General features: G+C 42.7%; 1 protein-coding gene across 2 annotated transcripts in view; it reads left to right on the forward strand.

Moving 5' to 3' along the window:
* The window catches only part of SGSM1 (small G protein signaling modulator 1), a 1,300,548-nt gene that overhangs the window by 958,835 nt on the left and 319,614 nt on the right, over positions 1-22,099 (forward strand). The window lies entirely within an intron of this gene.

A 22,099-nucleotide genomic window follows, 5' to 3' on the forward strand; every position in this document is an offset into this window, starting at 1 on the left:
CTGGGCTGGTCCCATGAGGCACAGGGTAAAGATTGATTTGCATATGGCTGGGTTCAAACTGGAATGGCATGGTGAGCAAAAAAACGATGGATTTAGGCCCAAATCTCTGTACTGGGGTGAATGTATGACATTGTTCTGCATTCTGTCCATCAACTGTTGTTTCTACAAGCCATGGCAGCTGGTAAAGCAGCAGGTCCTGACCAGCGCCCAATGGAATTGTATAAAGTACTACAACCAGAGCTATCTCCCCTGCTCCTAGATTTGTTCTTAGCCGTACAGCAGAAAGGGCTCCACCGCAATCCTGGCAAAGCACAGACATAGTTGTGTTTTTGAAGAAAGGTAAACCCGCTGAGGATCCAGCCTCGTACCGCCCCATCTCCTTGATCAATGCTGACGAGAAGCTATATTCGAAGATTCTTGCACTCCGATTAGGTAAAGTCATCACCTCATTGGTGAGCCCATGGCAACATGGCTTTATTCCAGCAAGAGATACCACGGATCATGTGCGTCAAGTAATCTCCCTGTTCTACTTAGCGGACTGATCAGGAAAATAGATGGCTTTGATCCTTTTAGATGCCGAAAAAGCCTTTGACCAGGGTAAGTGGTCATACCTTTGGGACAACTTAAGATCTAACGGCTATGGGCCCCGTATTTTATCGGTTATAGGAGCTAGGGATGTACTGCCATAAGCAAGAATACAATTGATGAGCAGAGAATCCGAAAAGGTTGCGGTAGCCCGTGGGACGAGACAGGGATGCCCTTGTTCACCAATTCTCTTTGCCTTGTACATCGACCCGTTAATAAGGGCAATTTTGCAAGACCAGATGATCAAACCAATTGTAGTCAGGGGATATAATACAAAGGTTTAGCCTATGCTGATGACATAGCTATCATCACCCCAGACCCAATGGGATCCATGGTTCAAATTGAGGTTTTCGCTAAAGAGTTTGGTAGGAATTTGGGATATCGCTTGAATGCTGATAAAACTAGGATTGTCTGCACAAACAATATTACTTGGCAGGATCCCCGAAGGACTGAGACTGCCACCTATCTAGGGATTAACATCTCTGCATATGTAGGCTCTATCTGGACAGCGAATCTGGTTCCCCTTATTGATAGAATTAGTCAAGACCTTAAAAGAATTGATAAACTGTACATGTCTATAGTAGGCAGGTGTAATGTACTTAAAATGACCATGTTTCCAAAAATATTATACCTACTTCGTTGAATCCCGCTGGAGCCAGAACTGGCGTTTTTTTAAAAACTGAACGGAATCTTTTCTCAATTCATCTGGCAATATCAGAAGGTCAGACGATCACTGAAACTCTTGACTCTACCCCAAGACCATGGGGGTTGGGCGGTCCCCAATTTATTATTCTACTATTGGGCAATCACCCTACAGCAATCGGCTAATTTGTTTAAAGCTAATATGGGCCCAGCTAACAGTTTTGGTACACAGGAATATGAGGCCCCCCCCCCCCCCCCTCAATTTTCGAGTTGGCTTATAGGTGGAGCTGCATCCGGGGTTTTACTTAGACAACTGGAGGACAACTATTATTAAAAAAAACATGGTTCAAGCCCCTTATAGCGGGTTGGAGGGCCTGGTATAAAGCTTCAAAGCTCCAAAATATTCCGAGGGTCCAGAAATATTCATTTCTGTGGCGTTCTGTCTTTTCGGCCCCGCTTTTTGATGGGATGGGTAAACAGTGGGATCAGGTATGCGTTAGCAGAATAGGGGATGTTATAGATGGGAATGGGATGATCCCTTTTGTTGAGTCGCAGAGGCAGCATAAGATTGACTCAAGATCATATTTCAAATACGTTAAAATCAGGGAAACTATTAGACCCCTCTTATCTAATATTATCTCCACAGGTAGGATCCAGTTGCTAGAAACTATCTTATATAAGAGTCCCCGAATTAAGGATATATATTGCCTGTTTATAGAAGCTGCCCAGGATGACCCAGTTAAAACGGAATCTGCTTGGGCAGGCAAGGTTGGGAATCAGGACGTGGATTTAAGCAGGTCTCTGGCTCTTTCCAAGAAGGTTTTCCTCTCCGCTAACCTGAAGGCCCAACATTTCAAAACCGTTTATAATTTATATTTTACCCCATTAAAACTGTTTTGCTGGGGAAAAAGGGAAAATGATTATTGCCCGAGATGTGGGCTGGGCCCAGCAGATATAGTTCATATGTTTTATGAATATACCATATTAGATCCATTGAAAGGGGTATTGAATCTTTTCTAAATAAGGCATTGGGACAGGAAGGGTCTATTTTGCCAACCTTGATGCTATTGGGGGTCGATGAAAGAGCTCAACTAGGAGTGACACAGGTATATTTTTGTTTTATGGCAGTGGCAGTAGTACGACTGCTGATTGCTTTAAAGTGGAAGGAAGCCGAGCCTCTGACATACCAAGCTTGGTGCGCTAGACTGCTTCATATATACAGATTTGAATCAGCATTTTTTAACTGTAAAGGATGGAGGGCACGGAAATGGGGTAGGAAAATATGGGGTCCTGTGATGGATCTGGCCTTAAATATAAATTCAGCTTGGCTCTTTTCTTCTTTTTCTTGTTTCCCCTTGCCTCTCAATATCTGTTTGTTATAACGTTGAATACTGATTATATTTAGGTTATGCTTGTTTAAATAATCTTCCTTGATCTTTGTCTCTTTTTGTTTGCTTCTTTCCTCGGTTTTTTTTTTTTGCAAGTATAAGTAATCGGTCAATGGTATATTATGTAATTGTAATCTTTAATCTGTTAGAAATACTGCTTTTCTGTGTAAAACAATAAAAAAAAAAATTTAAAAAGGAAAATCAACATTTGTAGTACACAGATCTAGCTGCCTTTGTGGGTTTTGTTACACATATAAGGCATCATGTTCTACCCGTAGCTAGACAACTGGTTAATCCATTTTGCATCCAAATATCCAAGCACCGCGAGACTGAGACATAGTGATGCAAGTCTTTCTGGAGCATGGTTTTCTGATAAATTGGGAGGAGATCACCTTATCCCTGCACACGTTGTGGAATTTATTGTGGCTCGATTTCATACAAGCCTGGAACTGGCAGTTCTTCTAGAGGGAAGATTCAGAAGATCAGATTTCAGCTACAGAGAGATGTAGCTGTAATGGTCGTGGTGGTTCCTTGAGCCAATAAACAATGAGGGGGCCCCAAAAAACAAATTAGAGGTAGAGACTATGGGGAAACTAGTTCAATGCAAAAAGAAGGAAACTCTACCCTATATATGAAAGAAAGTACACAGTATCAATAAATATTTTTAAATGCAGACTAGAGGCACACAGAGGAAAGGAACACAAAAAAAAAAAAAAATGTGTATACATACATATGTACACAACCACTTCGCTTAATATTTCATACAAATTATTTTTATTTTGTTGATTAGGGTAATTTATATATACAAATATAACTCATTAAAGACATTTAATACAACAAAATTGAGATAAATAGACAAAAAGACAGGTTCCCATTCGGAAAAAACAGTGAAAGAAAAAAGATCTAATCACATATACATTCATTCACAACCAACACACACATTCATCAAAACACCCATTCATCAAAATTCCTACAACTGTGCTGCTTGTGCTGGAACTGAATAAGTGGTACAAGGGGAAACCCAACCCTCAGAAGGTTCTTCACAAAATTACTCAAGAACATGAATGAGTATAAGAGCCTTGGTGGAATAGGGATTTCAAAGAAAAACAGTTTAACTAGATGTTGAGTCCGGTATGGAGAGCCAGGAGGGAGGGGCCCTTGTGCAAAACGCCGACGCGCGTTTCGGTGAAACATCTCCGAAGGACGGAGTACCACCTTCTTCAGGGCGAAACAGAACCACACAAATCAAATCAAAAAAGGGACCTGAAACAAAAAAGAGAGAATGACGTATATACATGAAAAGAAAAGCCTATATCGGACCAATAAAAACAGATTCATATGAGTTATTTTCACAAAGTGTGACTCAGCTGCAACAATTGAGCGAATACATGTAATAATATAAAATTAAAATCAGGAGGATGATCGTGCGCACAGAGAAATAACAAAGAGAGGGGCAATCAAAGGCAAAGAGTCAGAATAAAGAGAGAAGAAAAAATGTATGAATGAAAGAGACAACAAAAACACAAGCAATCTAAAGGAATAAGTACAAATAAGACAAAGGCGAATCTTAGTATAATCAAGACTGATTGGAAAAATCATTTAGGGCTCAAAATTACCTGCGTAAATAGGAGAGAAATAATTGAGCGTAATTGAGCGTAATGGCTTCTAAAATATTTCAATGCGGCCGAGGGATGCCATACTAAACCAACAGAAAAAAGTATAACATAAGAAATAATACACAGATAGCCCAATATTAAATATACAATATAAATTAGTCACAACCCCAAAGACATTTACCTAGATGGAATACGAATCCAGTGGAATCTCAAAGATAATTGTACCGAGAGAAGCCCAAACGCTGAATATTCGATTCTTGCAGGTGGGGAGCAGCGAGGACAACTCACTTCTAGGCGATTCACCGCTGATGTAAAGAAAAACGAAGTAAATAAACTCAAACTCTTGAAAAAAGTCGTTAGGACAAAAAAGACAACTCCACGTCTAGAGCATCAAACAAGTAAGGATTATCGAACTCACCTAGTCTCAAAAACCCAATCCAAATAGAACGAAAAACGCCATAAAGTCCGTATACGGCAGAGGTGCCAAATGATAAACACCGGATTAGTCAAATAATTAGAGGACCAGGCAGAACAGCGAAAAGCTGGAGATAAGCTGAAACAACAAAGCAAACAAACCCGGGAAGGATAAGGGCGTGGAATAATGAACAGCGAGCCAACAGAACGATAAGTCAAACACAAGTAGGTAACTTAAACAAAAACAGGGAGGCTAAAGAGGGCAGCAATACCTTTATACTTCAAGGAGCGTCCGAACAGGTATACCGACGTCTCAAAGGCGGCGTACTGGAAAAGCGGTCGCTTGCGAGAGAAAAGCCCGCACTAATCAGGCTATTTGAACCCTCCAATCGGGTGAACGTCAAACAGGGGAGTGCCAGGAGACCGTTTCGTCAGATTTAAAGGAGAAAGGCCCCATAAAGATAAAAATAAGATAGATTACCCACATCGCACTGGGATTCACGAAGAAGACATAAAAAAGACAATCTAACAGAGGACAAATAAAAACGATTCAAAAGGGGAGAAATGAATAAAATAACATAGAAAAATACAATGAATAAAATAGAGAAATAATAGAGGCAGGTCTAAACGAGTAACGGAATAAGATAAAGGGACAGCCCTAAAGTAATAAATAAAGAAAATATACCAAAGGCAAACGTTCGTGGTAGGCTGATTAAGATTAACGGAAGCAGCCATTCATAATAAGGAGATTACCAAAGGACAATCATTCATAATAGGAGGTGCACAAATAAAACAATATAAAGGTCACAGAGGAGAAAAGGACCAATCCGTCCAATACAAAGGAGATTCGCACAGATAGATGCCAAAAAACTTGCGAAGAACAAGTCACGGATAACAGCAGAAAGCCAAAATAAAATAACAGGAGTGCATTTTCCCATGGGAGGGTCACAGAGGAGAAAAGGACCAATCTGTCCAATACAAAAAAGATTCGCACAGATAGATGCCAAAAAACTTGCGAAGAAAAAGTCACGAATAACAGCAGAAGGCCAAAATAAAGTTGCAGGAGTGCATTTTCCCATGGGAGGGTCACAGAGGAGAAAATGACCAATCCGTCCAATACAAAAAAGATTCGCACAGATAGATGCCAAAAAACTTGCGAAGAACAGGTCACGAATAACAGCAGAGGGCAGGATAAAGTTACAGAAGTGCATTTTCCCATGGTAGGGACTCATTCAGTCCCCTTTCCTTTGTGTTAAGGATAAAAATCCAAAACACCTCGCGTTTCTTGCGAATGCTGTCTGGGTTATATCCCTTCTGGGGGCGAATTTTCTCAAGGCTAGACCAGCGTAGTTCATCTTCTTTATGGTTTTTCTCCATCCAATGGGTCACAATAGGTGCAGTATGTTTGGAACATCTAATGTTGGATTTATGTTCCCCAATCCGAACCCTGGCTTCCCTAGAGGTTTCACCTACATAGGAGAGCAAACAGGGACATTGAATAACATATATGCAATTGGATGTTCTACAATTGGTCATCTCCCTCAAATCAGCGGTATATCCATTGATACATATGGAGGTGCCAACGATGGCATTGGCACATGCATGGCAAGTGCCACACTTGTGGTTGCCTCTTACAGGAGATGGGCCGTCAATGGATTTTTGCACCCAGGCTTTCTGACCTGAATCTTTTGCTCTCACCAGAAGATTTCTAAGATTCTTATTTCTGCGAAATGCAAAAATTGGTTTCGGTATAGAGGTGGTTTGTTCACCTAGATTTAACAAATGCCACTCAGAATTGATAATTTGCCTTAACTTGTTATTAAATGGAGAGTGTTTTGTGACACAAACAAGTTTGCCTACTTTGTTCTGCGGTTTGGGTTCAAACATGGCATCGCGGTTGTAAAAACGTGCCCTTTTGGATGCATTTCTCACCATTCTTGGGGGATACCCTCTGCTGATAAACTTGAGTTTCATATTTTCCGCATGGAGGAGATAATCCTTAACGGAAGTACAATTTCTGCGAAGGCGCAGAAATTGGCTGAAAGGAATCCCATCTTTCTGGCTCCTGGGGTGGAAGCTTTCAAAATGAAGCAGGGTATTTCTGGCTGTGGGTTTCGTGTATAGTGACACCATAAGCTTACAATTATGGTGTTCTATCCAGATGTCAAGAAACTCAAGTTTGGTGGTACTAACATGGGCAGTGAACCTGATGTTATGGTCAGCCGCATTCAACCATACAATATAATCATTCAAAGACGATTGGTCGCCGGTCCAAATGAAAAAAACATCATCAATGTAGCGCGACCAATGTCGGACATTCTCAAAGAAAGGAGCTACTTCATTGAAGATGTTATTTTTCTCGTAATCGCCCATGTATAGGCATGCAATGCTCGGTGCACAGGCCGCCCCCATGCTTACTCCCTGAACTTGTTGATAGAGTTGCCCATCAAATTCAAAAAAGTTTTCCTCCAAGACAATCTCTAGGCATTGTGTCAAAAAGGTGCCATTCGCTAAGGAGAGATCAGAGGCAATGATGTTGCTTACCACTTTACACGCTTCACTTTGGGGAATGTTAGAGTAAAGCGATTCCACGTCCAGTGTGACCAAAATCTCTCGCTCTGAGTCGTAGTCAAGGCCCTCGATCTTAGATATAAAATGACCGGTATCCTTCACATAAGATAGTAAATTACCCACAATCGGCTGGAGAAACCTATCCAGATATTTAGACAACGGTTCCGTTGCCGAGCCAATCGTGGAGACAATGGGCCTCAAAGGTGGGTCATATTGGTCCTTGTGGGTTTTAGGTAGACCATAAATAATAGGTATGCGGGTGTAAGTTGGTGTAAGAAAGAGGGCCTCCGACAGGCAAATGTCTCCTCTTTCGACCGCTTGTTCCACACTTCGTAAGATGCGACGCTTGATTCTGGGTTCGGGGTTTGTCAAGATTTTACAGTAATGTCTAGTAGAACCAAGGAGGTCGTGCATTTTCTCTCTATATCTGACAGTGTCCAAGATGACAATGCCCCCACCCTTATCACAGGGTTTAATCGTAAGGTCCTTATCATTTTTGAGGGCAATGAGTGCAAGATTTTCTTCCCTAGTGGTGTTATATGCAGGCTTGGGAACATATTTGACTGCCTTCTGGATTTTATTGAGGACTGCTTTTTCAAATAAGTTGACTTCCGTGGTGGTTCCTTGGTCATGATGTCTCCTCTGTATTCTCGGAAGGCATGGAATCTGATCTCACCAGACTTAATTTGGAAGGTAATAATGCTTCCAGTTCTCATGAAGGCACTAAATTGGTGGGTAAAATCTGTGCTTTAATGAAGGGAAATCCTCTTTCTCCTCCACCTTGAGAAGTTGTGACCACTGATGCCAGCAGACTGTGCTCAGGTGCATGGATGATGGGTCAGACTCTTCAGGGCCAATGGTCACCTCAAGAGATGGAGCATTCTTCCAATTAGATGTCGTTGGAGGAGATCTGTCTGGCTGTTTTGTACATCCCTCATTTTCTAGCAGGGAAATCAGCCCTCATAAGTTGGGATGGGTTGGCTACAGTTTTTGAGCCTGGGGTTCCCTGAGAACCTTACAACCCCAGACATGTCTAAAAACTGTAAACTCAGGAGAAGCCACGGACATGAGGCTGGGGTGTTTTGTCGCTAGTGTTTCATTCCCAGAATTCCCTGAATGTGACAAAAAATAGAATTCTCACAGCTAAGTCATTGCCTTAATTTGAAAACCCCTATATCCAAGTCATAGATTTAGAATCTACATACTTTTCCAATTTTTCACAGCTTCTACTGTAGTATGTTTGGTACATGGGTGTTAACATAGAGAGTAGCCTGTTGAAATTTTAGGAAGACGCAGAAACTCTTAATTTACAGGGTATCAGCTTCACAGACGTGTGCAATGACATAAGTCATGAAGAGGGTTGCAGTAAATGTGCGTATGGGGGAGGTAAAGTACCTCAATACCGCGTATTTTCATCGCTCCTGTTACATGAAAAATGCTGCCCATACTAAAAAAGAAATTGAGAAAAATTATTTATGCATATTTATGCTTGAATTGGAGAGGAGATTTGTTCTCGTGGCTGATTTGTTGTCTTCCTTCACAAAGGCCGGGATTCGAATCTCAGCTCTTCCACTTCCGCAAAAATTGTTTTGGTTCTGGGCACATTATTATGTTGTAGACATGTATATATACCAATTTAAGTATGTAATGTAAAAAAAAAAATCACTGTACTGACGTTGGAAACGGTGTAAAAAAAATGTGAAGACCTAAAAACTTGCAAGTTCGTCATTCTTCACCAACTTTACAGGTGAAACGACCAGAAATACCCCTCTGCCCTCATGGAAATGCCACCATATTGGTAGAATTTCCGTAGGAGCAAATCCGAATCACATGAGCGTTGTGCACAGTGGACAGCATCCATGCTGGACTTCCTTGCGAGGTAGATATGCGTACAGAGCTTTACAGAAAAACGCAACTTTAGAACACATTCACGAATGCGTATTTGCTGCTGGCGGCCGTGAAGTGACGACATTGCTCCTGTTAAACCATTTAAATAGTTTTGTGCTGGTGGAATTAGAATTTACCTGTAGTATCTGTGCCAGCGGTATTTTAGTTGTTTATTGTTCAACCTGTTGATTGTTTTTTGTGCCCAATTCTATTTAATGGAATACTACTGAGGTCAACCCAGTGTTCATTATGCGTATGGTGCGGTATGGGGGTAACATCAAGCAGTGTGCATTTATACCACGTGGCATAGCTATTAGCACTAACAAATTTAACTACCTCTGAAACAAACCTGTTTTTGTGATCAGCACCTTCATAGCTGAGGCTTTCTTGGGCTGCAGTGACCCCCCGAAGCCTTAGGGGAGTGTGTCCTAAGCACAAATCACTGCTTGTGTTCAGAAATACACATTGGTTGTGTCAAACGCTACAGGTCATTAATCCCAAATCAGAAGGTGCTGCGCTGGATCACAGATTGAAACGTGGCCTGCGGCCCACACATTAACCGTCCTCCAGAAAGCAATAACCTGCACGCAAGCACGCAAGCGTCAGCTGACATTAGCTCAGGCTGAAGATTAATGAAAATGTAACTTAATGGTTTTGGAGACTTTATTTAGACCTACACTGCAGATGTGCTGCGTTTCAATGGATTCTTCCCTTTTTCAAGAATACAATTTGATTAATTCTGTTTTGGGGAATAAAACTGACAATCGGTATTGCAAACATCTCCTTTTCAGCGGAGACGTGAAGCGAGATACAACAATTCTGCAGGTATTTGTTTAAGTAAATAAACCCGGGTTTATCCAGATTAGCAGTGCATAATAACTTCAATTTATTGTGTGCATCTATGTTTGCAGTGGCTTGGCATGGGGGAGAACCTTCTCAAGTTGCACCTTAAAGCGATTCCTTTTAGTGTCTACCTGGAGGCAGTACCCACCTCAGTTCCTGCTCTTGAAATCTGAAATCGTAACCCGCAGGAATGCTTGCAGCGAGGAGCAGGAAGTGGCCCTGCCCACAGTGTAACTAGTACAATGCCAATCCCTAGGTTTGCATCAAGCCCCATAACTCTGACCCAGAAAAATCTGTAACATCCTGCTAAATATTACCAGTGAAAAGAGGAACTAGACTTGAAGTACCTCATTACTTTGAAAATACCAGGTTTGTGCACAACCTATGTTTGTGGCCAGCCCCGATATTTCTATTGATAGACCGGTCATCCTCATGGTGGTCTTCCCACAAAAGTTTTGCCTGCTTACCTCCTCTTTTTGCTGATTCTTTTTGTTGGCCTTATGGCTATGAGCACTTTACAACTGCTAACCACTGCTAAAGTGCATGTGCTTATCCCCTAAACATGGTAATATTGGTGTATACACAATTGACATATTTAGTTTAATTGTAATGTGGTATACCATATACCCAGGGCCTGTAACCTAACTGCTAGTAGTGCACCTGTAGCACTGATTGTGCCACCCACACAAGTAGCCTTTCAACCCTGCCTCAGGGCTGCCACTGCAAGGCCTGTGTGTGCAGTTTACTGCCATTTCAACTTGGCATTTAAAACCCTTTGCCATGCCTCAAACTCCCCTTTTACTACATATAAGTCACCCCTAAGACCCTATGTAGCCCATAGGGCAGGGTACTGTGTAAGTGAAAGGCAAGACATGTACTTTTAAGTTTAGCATATCCTGGTAGAGAAAAACTTCTGAATTTGTTTTTCACTACTGTGAGGCCTACTCCTCTCACAGGTTAACATTTGTAATTCATGAATACACTTTTAAGCTGTAATTCCTGATTATAAAGGAGTAGCTGCATCATGTTTCAAATCTTTGGAATGGTAATGATAAATCCTCTTTACTGGTAAAGTTGGATTTAACATTACGGTTTTAGAAATTCCACCTTGGTGGACGAAATGCTGAACAATGCAAACATTCACCCCCAGTCACAAAGATCTTGGTTTAATCCATTGTGCTTGTGCTCACCATGCCATCACAGTTTGGATCCAGCCATAGGCAAATCAGGCTTGACCCCGTTCCTCTAGCCCGAACTGCCAAGCCAGGTCCTCCATCGACCAGAAGCAAGAATCAATCCGGTTTCGGGGTATCACCCCTCATCAGCCAGGCTAGCAAGAATCTAGTGGCGAAGTGAACACGGGATCCATGTCTGGGTATACCCTTCCCACTTAGGGAGTGGCGGTTCCTGCTTGGACAGGGTGCATACCTCTGCCAAATAGAAATCCCATTTCTGACACCTAGTTTTATGGTAACTCTGCACTTCGATTTTGTGAAGTAATACCTGATGACATTGTTTAGGTAAACAATATCACAAAGAGAGGAGATCTGTGGTAATCTGGTGCACAAACTGCATTTCTCCATTTTGTCCGTTGTTCCAATTTGGGGGACTCTTAATTGGGAGGTTGTGACAAATACCGCGGTGTGTGGTATTGACCTTCTCTAGCTGGTATTAACTCCCAGTACTGGAATGATATCCCCAGAACTTATAACAGAGCCCTTAGAAGACTCTTTGCGATCTGGCAAAGGAACTAAAGAATATATTGTTAAAGACAATATTCTCAGAGGCCAGACTTCATAAGGATTCATAAGGATTAAGAAACACTGTTTTAAACAGCCCCAGAGCACATTGTAAAAATGCAATATTTGTGCTGTTTCATGAAAATGAAAATAAATATGATATTTTTGTTTGTCTTAGAAAAGTATGTTAACGAGGATAGAGATCTGAGTATAGGTATTTTTAGACACCAAAATGTTATTAAAACCATGTATTTTACATGTTTCGCATTACTAATGTTTTCATGCTTTCCAACTGTGATTCAAAGAAATTTAAGACTAAGCTTCATAGGAAGAGAATAATCTGGGGAGACAATCCCACAATGTGTGCATGGACTGCAGATGCACGTCCTCATAGTTTTCTGTAAAGTTCTGAGTCAAACAATAAACCCTTGCCCCTGTAGAGGACTAAAGGTGGACATACTGAAGAGTAATACTTTATGTAGATGTGCTCTAGCGATAAAGTATACAGTACTTTGCATATTTACTCTGAATGTGCTGATGAACCCCTTCGAACCATGGTACTTGTCTAAACAGCGTCTTTGTCACTGCAATATGATGATGATCTAGGGGAACAAAGTTATGACCGCAATGTTTGCAGTTGTAATGCAGACTAGAGCCTACTCTGAGATTAGAATACCTGGCCAGTGATCATGCTTATGTTTCTTTATTTGCTCATTTTAAGTGTTTGGTAGAAAAAGAGCACATCTTCTCATGACAGCTTTGGAGTCTTAGGATACAGCATAGGATGGGCACTGCTGGTGTGCCAAACTTCAAGTTGAGTACTCAGTGTTTTGTGGGTAGTTGGCGGCATGAGCAGGTACCTGTTGTGTGAATCGGCTGTCATAAAGAGTGATCTATGGATTGCTCTATGAAACTCAGATAGAAATAATGGTTAGTGATGCTGTCATGGTGTGCTTGTTCCTGCTGTTAGGATTAGTCAGTTGGAAATAGAGTTCTGCTCTCAGATGGAGAGGGATGTGGCTGTCGTCTGCCTTTGGATGAATGGACTAGACTTGAATGGAAAGTCCTTTTAGTCAGGGTAAGGAAGTTATACACCCAAGATAACCCCTGCTCACCCCCTTGGTAGCTTGGCACAAGCAGGCAGGCTTATTCCAGAGACATTGTATAAAGTATTGGACATAACACACACAGTAACACAGTGAAAACACTACAAATGGACACAATAACAGTTTAGAAAAATAAACAATACATATCTAAAGCAACTGTTGCAAAGTCATCCTGTACCCTGGGCACCCCCCAACTTTATGCTGACTGTTACTGTTGGTAACTGACTGACTGACCCTGGGCTCTGCCTAACCAGGGCCAGGGCTATGCTGAAAGAGACACATTAGAATACAGTTAAAACACCTACATACACTAGGGTACACAATGGTATGGTGGAGTTACCCCTGTGATTGACATGACCTCCCCTATAGGCCCCTAGTATATAATAGGGCGGGGGATTGAAACTACCTAGAAGTCCCTAGTACCCTAGGGCATGGCAGTTTAGAGGCCAGCAGCTCTTTTTGCACTTGCATGTGTGCACTGCTGAAGCCTGAGTTCAGTTTAAAAACAGCCCTGGGTGCCAGGACTGCTTTTTAAAAAAAGTAAATTGTGCCCAAACTCAAGTTTGGTGTTTGGGGCACTTACAAATGGATAACCTACACTGTTTTGTCATATTAGGGACCCCCAGGGTCTCCACTAGGTATCCCAGGGGTGGGGGGTCAGGTATTTATAAGGTACACCCTTATAAAATGAGTTTTTATATGCCTGGGTAAAGTGAAATTTCACATTTCTCGCCCCACATTGTGGTAAAGTGCTGCTCATATTCGACTTTTATTCAATATTTCTACAGATTCAGAACCCCTAAAGTCTCCCCTAGATGCACTTGGGGTGGGGTTCCTGTAGATATAAGACAAGTTCTTATAAAATATGTTTTTGTAAGTCCTGGTGCTGGAAAAATGGCCCAAGTCATTTTTCCCATTGAAAATCCCCTGTTACATAGGTTAACATGGTAGGAAGTTATTGATTAAGAACTCTTGATAGGAGAGGGCTAGAAATGCCATTAAAAGACTTCCCAGAATGGTATTAATTAATCCAACAATATCATATTGTTGAATTTCTCCTAAAGTGTACATACAAGAAGTTATAAGACTTTGTTTGTAAGTCCAAATTCAGCCTTCCAGTGGTCTGCCCTGATTGGTCAGAGTTAAATGGATTAGCCAGGCTGCCTTGAAAATGTGATAAAGAGCCCCTGGGGTTAACCAGCTCTTCTGGCAGGGCAGTGTGCTGTTCCATAGGAATGCCAGGCCAGGGGGAGGAGTCGTAACGCATGTTCTTCAAAGAGGAGAGTAGAGACAAGTCTCATTTACAGCTCTGAACTTCCCACTTTAGGCAGATGGTAGGATTAAGGAAGGTATCAGCAGATGCAGGGGGGAGAGTCTAAGTAAATTAGCCATCCTAGGGGTGTGTTTAGCCAGCTCTTACCTCCTTGCTGGAAAGTCAGCCATTATGGATTTGGAAGATTTGATGCACTCTGGGACAAAATAGTGCCACACTCTACAGGATGTGGTCATATATTGGAGGAGTTAGCCTGCTCCCATTGGTCAGAAGTGACCTTCTGCTTGACCCAGAGAACTAGGAATAAGTATCTGAGAGGGGCAGAGCCCTCCAGATCTGCTGCTTGAAACATACTGAAGTAAGAAGGGCCTTGTTGAGAAGTTTTGCTGTGCAGAGATTTCTAAGGCCTGACCTCTGAAGACTGCGCCATCTGAAACTACAGCCCTGTGGATTATCTTGCTGAAAAAGAACTAAAGAGTGGACTCCTGAAAGCTACAGGTTAAAAAAGCTCCTCTGGAAAATCACCAACTAAATCTACACCTTGGAGAACCATCACTGGATTTGTAAGGGTTTTGTACCAGTGGATTGTGGGAACTGACGTCCTCAACTTTCAAGGACCATCTTGGAGCTTCCAGACCCTTGGAGTAAGTTTGAGACACTTTAGGACCCCTTGAGGAACTTCAGGAAGAAGTTCAAGAAGTTTGGAGAACTTTGGAGCAACTTTGAAAAAAATAAGCTCCATAAAGAGACCCACTCAACCTGGCCAGCCAGGCTGCCTGCCTTCAACCGCGAGCCGGCCAAGCCAACCAGGTGCGTCTCGCTAAAAGCTCCATCGTTTCAACTTCCACAGATTGACTAGGACTAGGAGAAATCTGTAGCCGGCGAACCCTCACCGTATCAGACTACATAAGGAGAATCAAGAGACCCCACGAGAAAAAGCTCCAGAAAAGTTTCTAAGTCCACTCGTAGAAAAGGTGACCGGGAGCAACCGCGGGAGCCAAGCCACCTGCCTTCCATCGCGTGCCGGCCTGGATTCCTGGGTTGCCCCTCTGAAGCAATCTTGAGAAATTTTCTAAGTCTGCTCCAGGGAAGTTGACTGGGACCTCGTCACAAGTCAAGCCGGCGAACCCTCACCGGATCCGGACTGGCAGGGAGCTTTGAGGGCCCTCGGGAAGAAAAGCTTCAGAAAAGTTTCTAAGTTTGAAGGTAGAAACGGAGACCGGGACCTGCCGTGAGCTGTAGCCGCTCAGGGCTCCTTCGCGCCCGGCCTGAGACTTTGACTTTGGCCCGGTCTATCGCGAGCAGGTATCACAATATGGTGCTATAATTTTCTAAGTGCTATATTTTATTAAATCTTTGAAAATTCATATCTCCGGTTCCCGACATTGGAGTTTTGTCGTTTTGGTGTCATTTTAAAGATAAGAATATTTCCTATTTCTATAAATTGGTGTTGGATTTTTATTATGTGTTGTGTCTTAATTATTTACTGAATTGGTGTTTTTAAATGCTTTATATACCTGTCTTTGAAGTTAAGCCTGTTTGCTCACAGCCACGTTGCCAAGGGTTGAGCATAGGAATAATTTTCCATGACCTATGCTGAGTCCTAACATTTGTTAGTGGCCTTATTGCCAGTGGCAGGCCTACATTTGCCCCTTCCAATAACCCACTTTCCAACACCAACTAAGACGAAAAGAACAAAGAACCAACATATATATCACTTTTAAAAGGTTTAAGCAATCCTGTCCATAAAACTCTATGGATTTGATGATTTTTGCACAAAGTACCTTTGATGTGTCAAAAGCCAAGTCAAAAAATAGACGCAAAGGAGGAAAGCGTCATAAAATACAGCGATGCGTCTGTTCTGGAGTCCTTGGGGAATGGATGCTTCAGTTTGGCTGCACGCAGAGGTGACTCCTTTCTGGGGGCGATGCGTTGGAAACTTGGGCATACAGGTGCGATGCGTGGAAATCCTGTCGCACTGGATGTCGAAACGGTGGCGTTAAAGACAGGTGCTGCGTCAAATCTTTCAGCCGTCGACCAACGATGCGTCGATGCTTTCTGCCGCATAGCAGGGCCTGTGTCAGATTCAGGGTGGTGGTCTCGTATACCGGATACACGGTGCGCCGGACTCGGGTTGCGGCAGTTTTTTCTATCGCGGACAGGCACTGTATTGATTTCTGCACAGTGCATGGAAACATCTCCTGCACGGTGATGCTGCGTCAGAAAAACAGGTGCTGGAAGGACTGTGCGTCGTTTTTTTAGTCCGTTTGCAGCAGGGACTACCTCTGAGGGCCCAGAACTGGTATTGGCTCCACTTGGCAGCAGGGTTGGATTGGGATAAAAAATCGGCCCGGGCACACCAAAAAAAAGTGGCCTGCATGTGCGTATTGCCTTTCTGCAAAACACTGCTTCAGCAAAGTTTTATGAAAAGAAAGGGGGTGGCGAGCCTGTTTTATTAACTTCACTCAGATTTTTTTTTAAATACACAGATGAGTTCAAACTGCAGAGGCACACACGAATGCAAGTGGGACCACTTCTGCTCAATCAGCAATCATTTATGGGCCGGCCCAGCGAGAGAAAGGGAGTGACACCTCCGCCCATCTGCCTCTAGAAAGGCCACTCAGGCTCCTACTGGGCCGTTGGCGGCATCCTAACAGCACAGACAGCCCCCAGGCTGCCCAAAAAAGCAGCCCACAGCTAGAACTCGGCTACCGGCCCTTCGGCCATTTCCCGAGTGCCCGCCTTACCAATGTGACCCTGCTTGGAAGGTCATAACTCCCAGAAGTGAAGTATAGGGATGCTGCAAGGAAAGTCTTTGATGGCCCTGAGTCTTCTTAACAGGAGGCAAGCACACACAAGCCCTTGGAGAATCGGGATAGCAGGATAGCAAAGCAAAGTCCAGTCCTTGTCCTCTCCAAGACAAAAGCAGCCACTGCAGGCCAACTAAGCAAAGCAACACAGCAAAGGGGCAGTAATCTTCCTAACAGCACTCCAGCTCTTCCTCTTGGCAGAGTCCTCTTTTGATTCAGAAGTGTTCTGAAAATGTGGGGTTACATGTCCAGCACTTATACCCCTGTTGGCCTTTGAAGTATGCATACTTGGAAGGAAAGTCTTTGTTATCCACAAGATCCTGCCTTGCCCTCCCTTGGCTCCAGACACACTACAGGGTGGCATAGACCACATTGTGAGAGGCCAAGTACAGCCCTATTCAGGTGTCCGTGACAACTCCTCCCACCACTTTAACTCTGTGATGGACATCAGGATATGCAGGGCACACTTCAGCTCCCTTTGTGTGACTGTCTAGAGTGAATTCACAAACAACCCAGCTGTCAGTGTAACCCATACGTTGATTCCACAGGCAGGCAGTGGCACAGGATGGAAAAGCAAGAAAATGCCCACTTTCTTAGTGCCATTTTCAAACACACAATTTAAAAACCATCTTCATTAAATTCTGAGCTCAGAGAGACCAAACTCCAATTCTCATCATCCATCTAACATTGTGTTCTTTCTTTATATGTTTTTTTTTAACCCCTTCGGTGCTCATGACGGAACGGTTCCGTCATGAGCCACGGTTGAGCTGTGCTCATGACGGAACCGTTCCGTCATGACCACGCCCGCGCAAGAAACCGTCAGCACAGCGGCGGAATTTGCGCAGCATGGAAGGGGTTAACTCTGTTTATTGACAATTCAATTGAATGAGCATCACATTCACAATACTCGACACTCCCGGCAGAACGTCCTCCCCACTTACCAACTCGAGTTGACATCAGTGAGGGACACGGATGGACCCGACAGCGCTATTTTTTCTTTCAATTATCTTACTTCAATGTTCTTATACATCTCTTTCTTAATGTCCTTGTACGTTTCATTCAAGGACATCCTTTTTTCTATTTCTAAAGTTATGTCTTTAGTTCTTTTATCAGTATAGTTTGATTCAGTGGCATAGCTGAAATCTTCAGTCTCTTCCAGTTGAGCCTTTTCATTTCTAAGCATCGTTTCTGTGTATTCAATATAGAATTGTCCAGTGTCTCAAATGTGTATGGAAGATGGAACATTTTTCACTTGAAAAGGCTTAATGAGAGTCCCTACTTTGAAACCCCTCCGCTGTCTCACGCCTGCGGTGTTCTGTGCTGGCTGCTGCATGAAGTTCCATTTGTGTCTGTGTTGTGCGGTGTTCATAACGCAGATAAATATTCTGCCGATCCATGGCGAGTAGCATCGTGGACATAAAGGAAAGAAAAGTGCCCACCCACACAACCCTGAGGCCGATTCCGAATACAATCTGTGAAGGGTTCAACAATGTGCCCCGGAGCACAGACCTGCACTTACACGGATGAGGAAACGGGGAACCAAAGGCTCGACACTGAAGCTATCTTGAATGTGCAGAGCGTTTCAGCAAAGATTGTCTTTGTGATATGTTAGTTATAACTTTAATTTAGTGTATCCTTAAAACCTGTAATTGGCACATCATTCAGTGCAGTAAAACGCGCTCAATGCTGCCAAAGCATGTCATAGTGTGGCTCAACATATCAGCATTAACATTCTTATAGGTCCGCATTCCGTGGGCTACAAAAATCCCTATCCGCGGAAATTCTATTGGCTAGCGACTGCATTGGGATTGGAAGACTGGGGAACTACCGTCGGGTGCAGGTTTTTACCCTGATGGGTGTTACCATGTAATATCGCCAGTATTTGTGAGGACAAAAAAACGCTACTTTACGAGATCCACATGTCGAAACGTGAATTTACAATACTGTCTCTGGGTATTATGTGCAGAACTCAGAGTGGCGAGTAATGCCGCCCCCAGTAAATACTGCCCCCTGGGGTTCCTATATTTCCTATGTGTTGTATCACTGCACCGAAACAGCAGGGCAAAAAGAATGCGGCCCCAACATTATTGTTTGTGATTTTTCTTTTCTTTCAGTACGAAACAGTACAGAGAGAATGGCTTGGCCCTTTTATTAGAAATCCCACCACAATCTGGGTAACATTAGGTTTTAAAAAATATGGTTTCCTGAAAGTTGAGAAGGAAGGCCGTGATTGGTGGTAGGGGGCAGAGCTCAAGCTCATAATGAGGAAACGGGGGTCAGTTGTTAATACACAATTCAAACAGTAGAGAAGTAATAGCTTACAAGTTCAATTTAGGTATTTTGAAAACACACGAAGGTCCTCCACATTCGCGTATAGAACATGTGCTCACACATAAGTACATAATAAGTTACCATTAGGGATACATGCACATAGTAAAACCACTTAACCGAGGAAGAGATAGTGGATTCATCCCAGGGCAAAGGTGTACCTGATTTCTTATCCATTTCCTTCCACTTATTTAGCAAATGGGAGTGAAATAGAGACAGGCGGAGATTGTTCTACCACCGTAAAGGAACGAAGAAAAATAGGGTGCCAAAGTGGGAAGTATAAATTGCATAGTTTCTTGAAGTAATATTTTTTAACGACCATAGCGTTCATGATCTCAGATATCTCCCTATAAAAGCCTGATCTACGGTTGACAAGGCTAAGTTCCTTTATGAAGCTTTTTAAGTCTTTTATTCAGCCTGAATGTCTGAAGCCATAGTTTGTTTCCACAACTCAAAATATTACAGTCCTAGTGAGCCGACCTTTCAATCTCTACACTTTGGCTTGCAAATGTTGGTTCCAGGTTTGATCCTGGTTTTCAGTTCAGCTGTGGTAGTGCCTTGCATTGCCAAGGAAAGTTTGTCAGTGTTTAAAGAGACAACATTCCCACCCCTTCCTGCCTTTGACCTGTAATGTCTTGACTTAAAGGGGCTGCATGTCTGATGGTGGCCTATAAACGTTGTCATGGGTAGCTCGATACTTGCTGAACCTGTTTCTTCTCAAGGTACCCTTTCTGCACTCCAGGCAGCATTGGCCAACTCGCTGCAGAGGTTTAACATGATTCTGCTCCTGTCCTAGCGCTGTTACTGTCATTAATGTATGTTGAGTATGTCCTCCTGTTTTGCACTTATTTTTACATTGTCTAACTCACAACGGTAATAATTAAAATGATGAAAATGTATTTTGCCAAAAAGCATATAAAGTAAAATGTTGTTAACTGATCAAAAATTAAAAGAATTCCTGAAGGAATATCGAAAATGAGTGTTGAACTGCATAAATGATTGAGAAATGTTTGGGAAAAAAATGTCAACGGTAAGACTGTAGGAAAAAACAATAATTGACTGAGGTCACATTTTTTTGTCAGTGTTGGGAAAACAGTGCCAACAGCTATGCAGAGGGCATTCACCTGTTTACCTTTGAAACGGAAGTGTGTATTCATCGTAGGGTGGGTTCAAAATGGGTCCTCCGAGTTTCTCACCCTGATTTGGGAAGAAACACTGAAACTGGGTTGGATGGGGTGTAAGTGTTTCTGTCAATAGTTTCCCGGCAAGGACATATTTAACTCCTTTTCTTGAACATTTTATTATCATTTAAAGGAGAGGAGATGGCATTTGCCCCCAGGAGCCCACCAAGTCTGGACATACTGAAACCCCCACAGCTCTGAATAAGCTGCACCCGCCTATTCATTACACCTCCCGCCTCCCACACAGGCACAGCTTAGAGCCATAAGGAAGGAGGTCAGCTGAACATGCAGCGCTGCTGAGGAAAATGGCTAAACTCGTGTGCGCAAGTGGCTACCTAGTGCAAGGCAAACCGGTAACACCAGTTATTGGCCCCTTTGGAATTATGAACTATCCAGGAACAACATCGATCGGTTTACTTTCATCTGGTTGAAAGTCTGAACCCAGATAGTAATGGCTGGGGAAATCTGACCTACATTTACTGATTTACCCTATTTTCCTCATTTCTTGGAGGAACTTCAGGGCCCAGCTCATAATGGTTCAAATCTGCTCCATCCCCCCCAGAGTTGTCAGTAGCTCCCATATTGGTAACCCTAGGGTTGTGGAAATATCATCCCATTTCCCAGGCCCCTCGTAATGGGGGCCTAAGTGTGGGACTTCACCCAGTGCAGCTACCCTATCAGTGCCCCAGCGAAGCCATTGCATAGAGATTGTCAGTGTCTGCATCCCCTAATCCTTTCTATGTTTCTTCATGAAGGATGGTTTAAAGAGCTGAACAAATGTAAAGCAAATCAGGATCACTACAGGGTCAAAAGGCCTTAAAACGACTGGTTTGGTTCACATCAATCGTGCGATTGAACAAGTATTAACTGTATTGTGTTTGGAACACTAATTTATAGGTGGCGAACCGCCCAATGCCGAGATAGTGTTTATTTTCTGAATACCCTTTTATATGTTGAATAACAATACTTTCTTGGATAAAATGTGAGTGTTCCCAAGATTAATATGTCGTCAGTGTTTATTCAGCAGATGATCAGTCTATTTGAGAAACACATTCGATTATTTTCATGAAAAGCTATTCTATTGATGTCTTTGTGTGATCTTATTATTCTAAAGAGGAAACGCCCAGTAAAACTTTTAAAACCACAGCTTCAGCTTGTGTTTTGAGTCTGTACTCTCACTGATACCCCCACCTCGGAAATGAAAAGGTGTTTAAGCGCAGTAACACCCAAGGGCGTCTCGGAGCTCCCCTTTTAGTATTGTGTCAGTGCTCACGGTTTTACACTGCAGGAGGTACAGGGGAGGTGAGTGGATAGCTTAAAAAGTGAAAGAATTAGGAAAAATAGGAAAAAATTTAGAGTTTGGCAGAGAGGGTACTCCATCGTAATGGCTCCCTCTTTGGGAGTTTGTTTTTTTTAAAATGTAAAACTTCAAAAACTTGGTGTAAGCATCTGCTGTTGGTGGCCAATAACGGGCGCACACCAAACTTTTCAGTGGCTTTGTGTTTACCGCCATGATGGCGGTTCGTACTTATCTATACAGTTTACCACTGGGTCAGCAGCGGGAATATTGGCAGGGTGATGGATGTAAAGTACTCCGCCATTCTGATTGCCTTTACTACGTACGCCAAATTGTACATCTGGTCCATAGTCTCTAATGTTCAAAATAGTAAGAACTTATTAAGTTGTTATCTAAATACTTCTAAAATATCCCAAATA

Source organism: Triturus cristatus, chromosome 11 (genome assembly GCF_964204655.1).
Source record: "Triturus cristatus chromosome 11, aTriCri1.1, whole genome shotgun sequence".
NCBI classification, from domain to species: domain Eukaryota; kingdom Metazoa; phylum Chordata; class Amphibia; order Caudata; family Salamandridae; genus Triturus; species Triturus cristatus.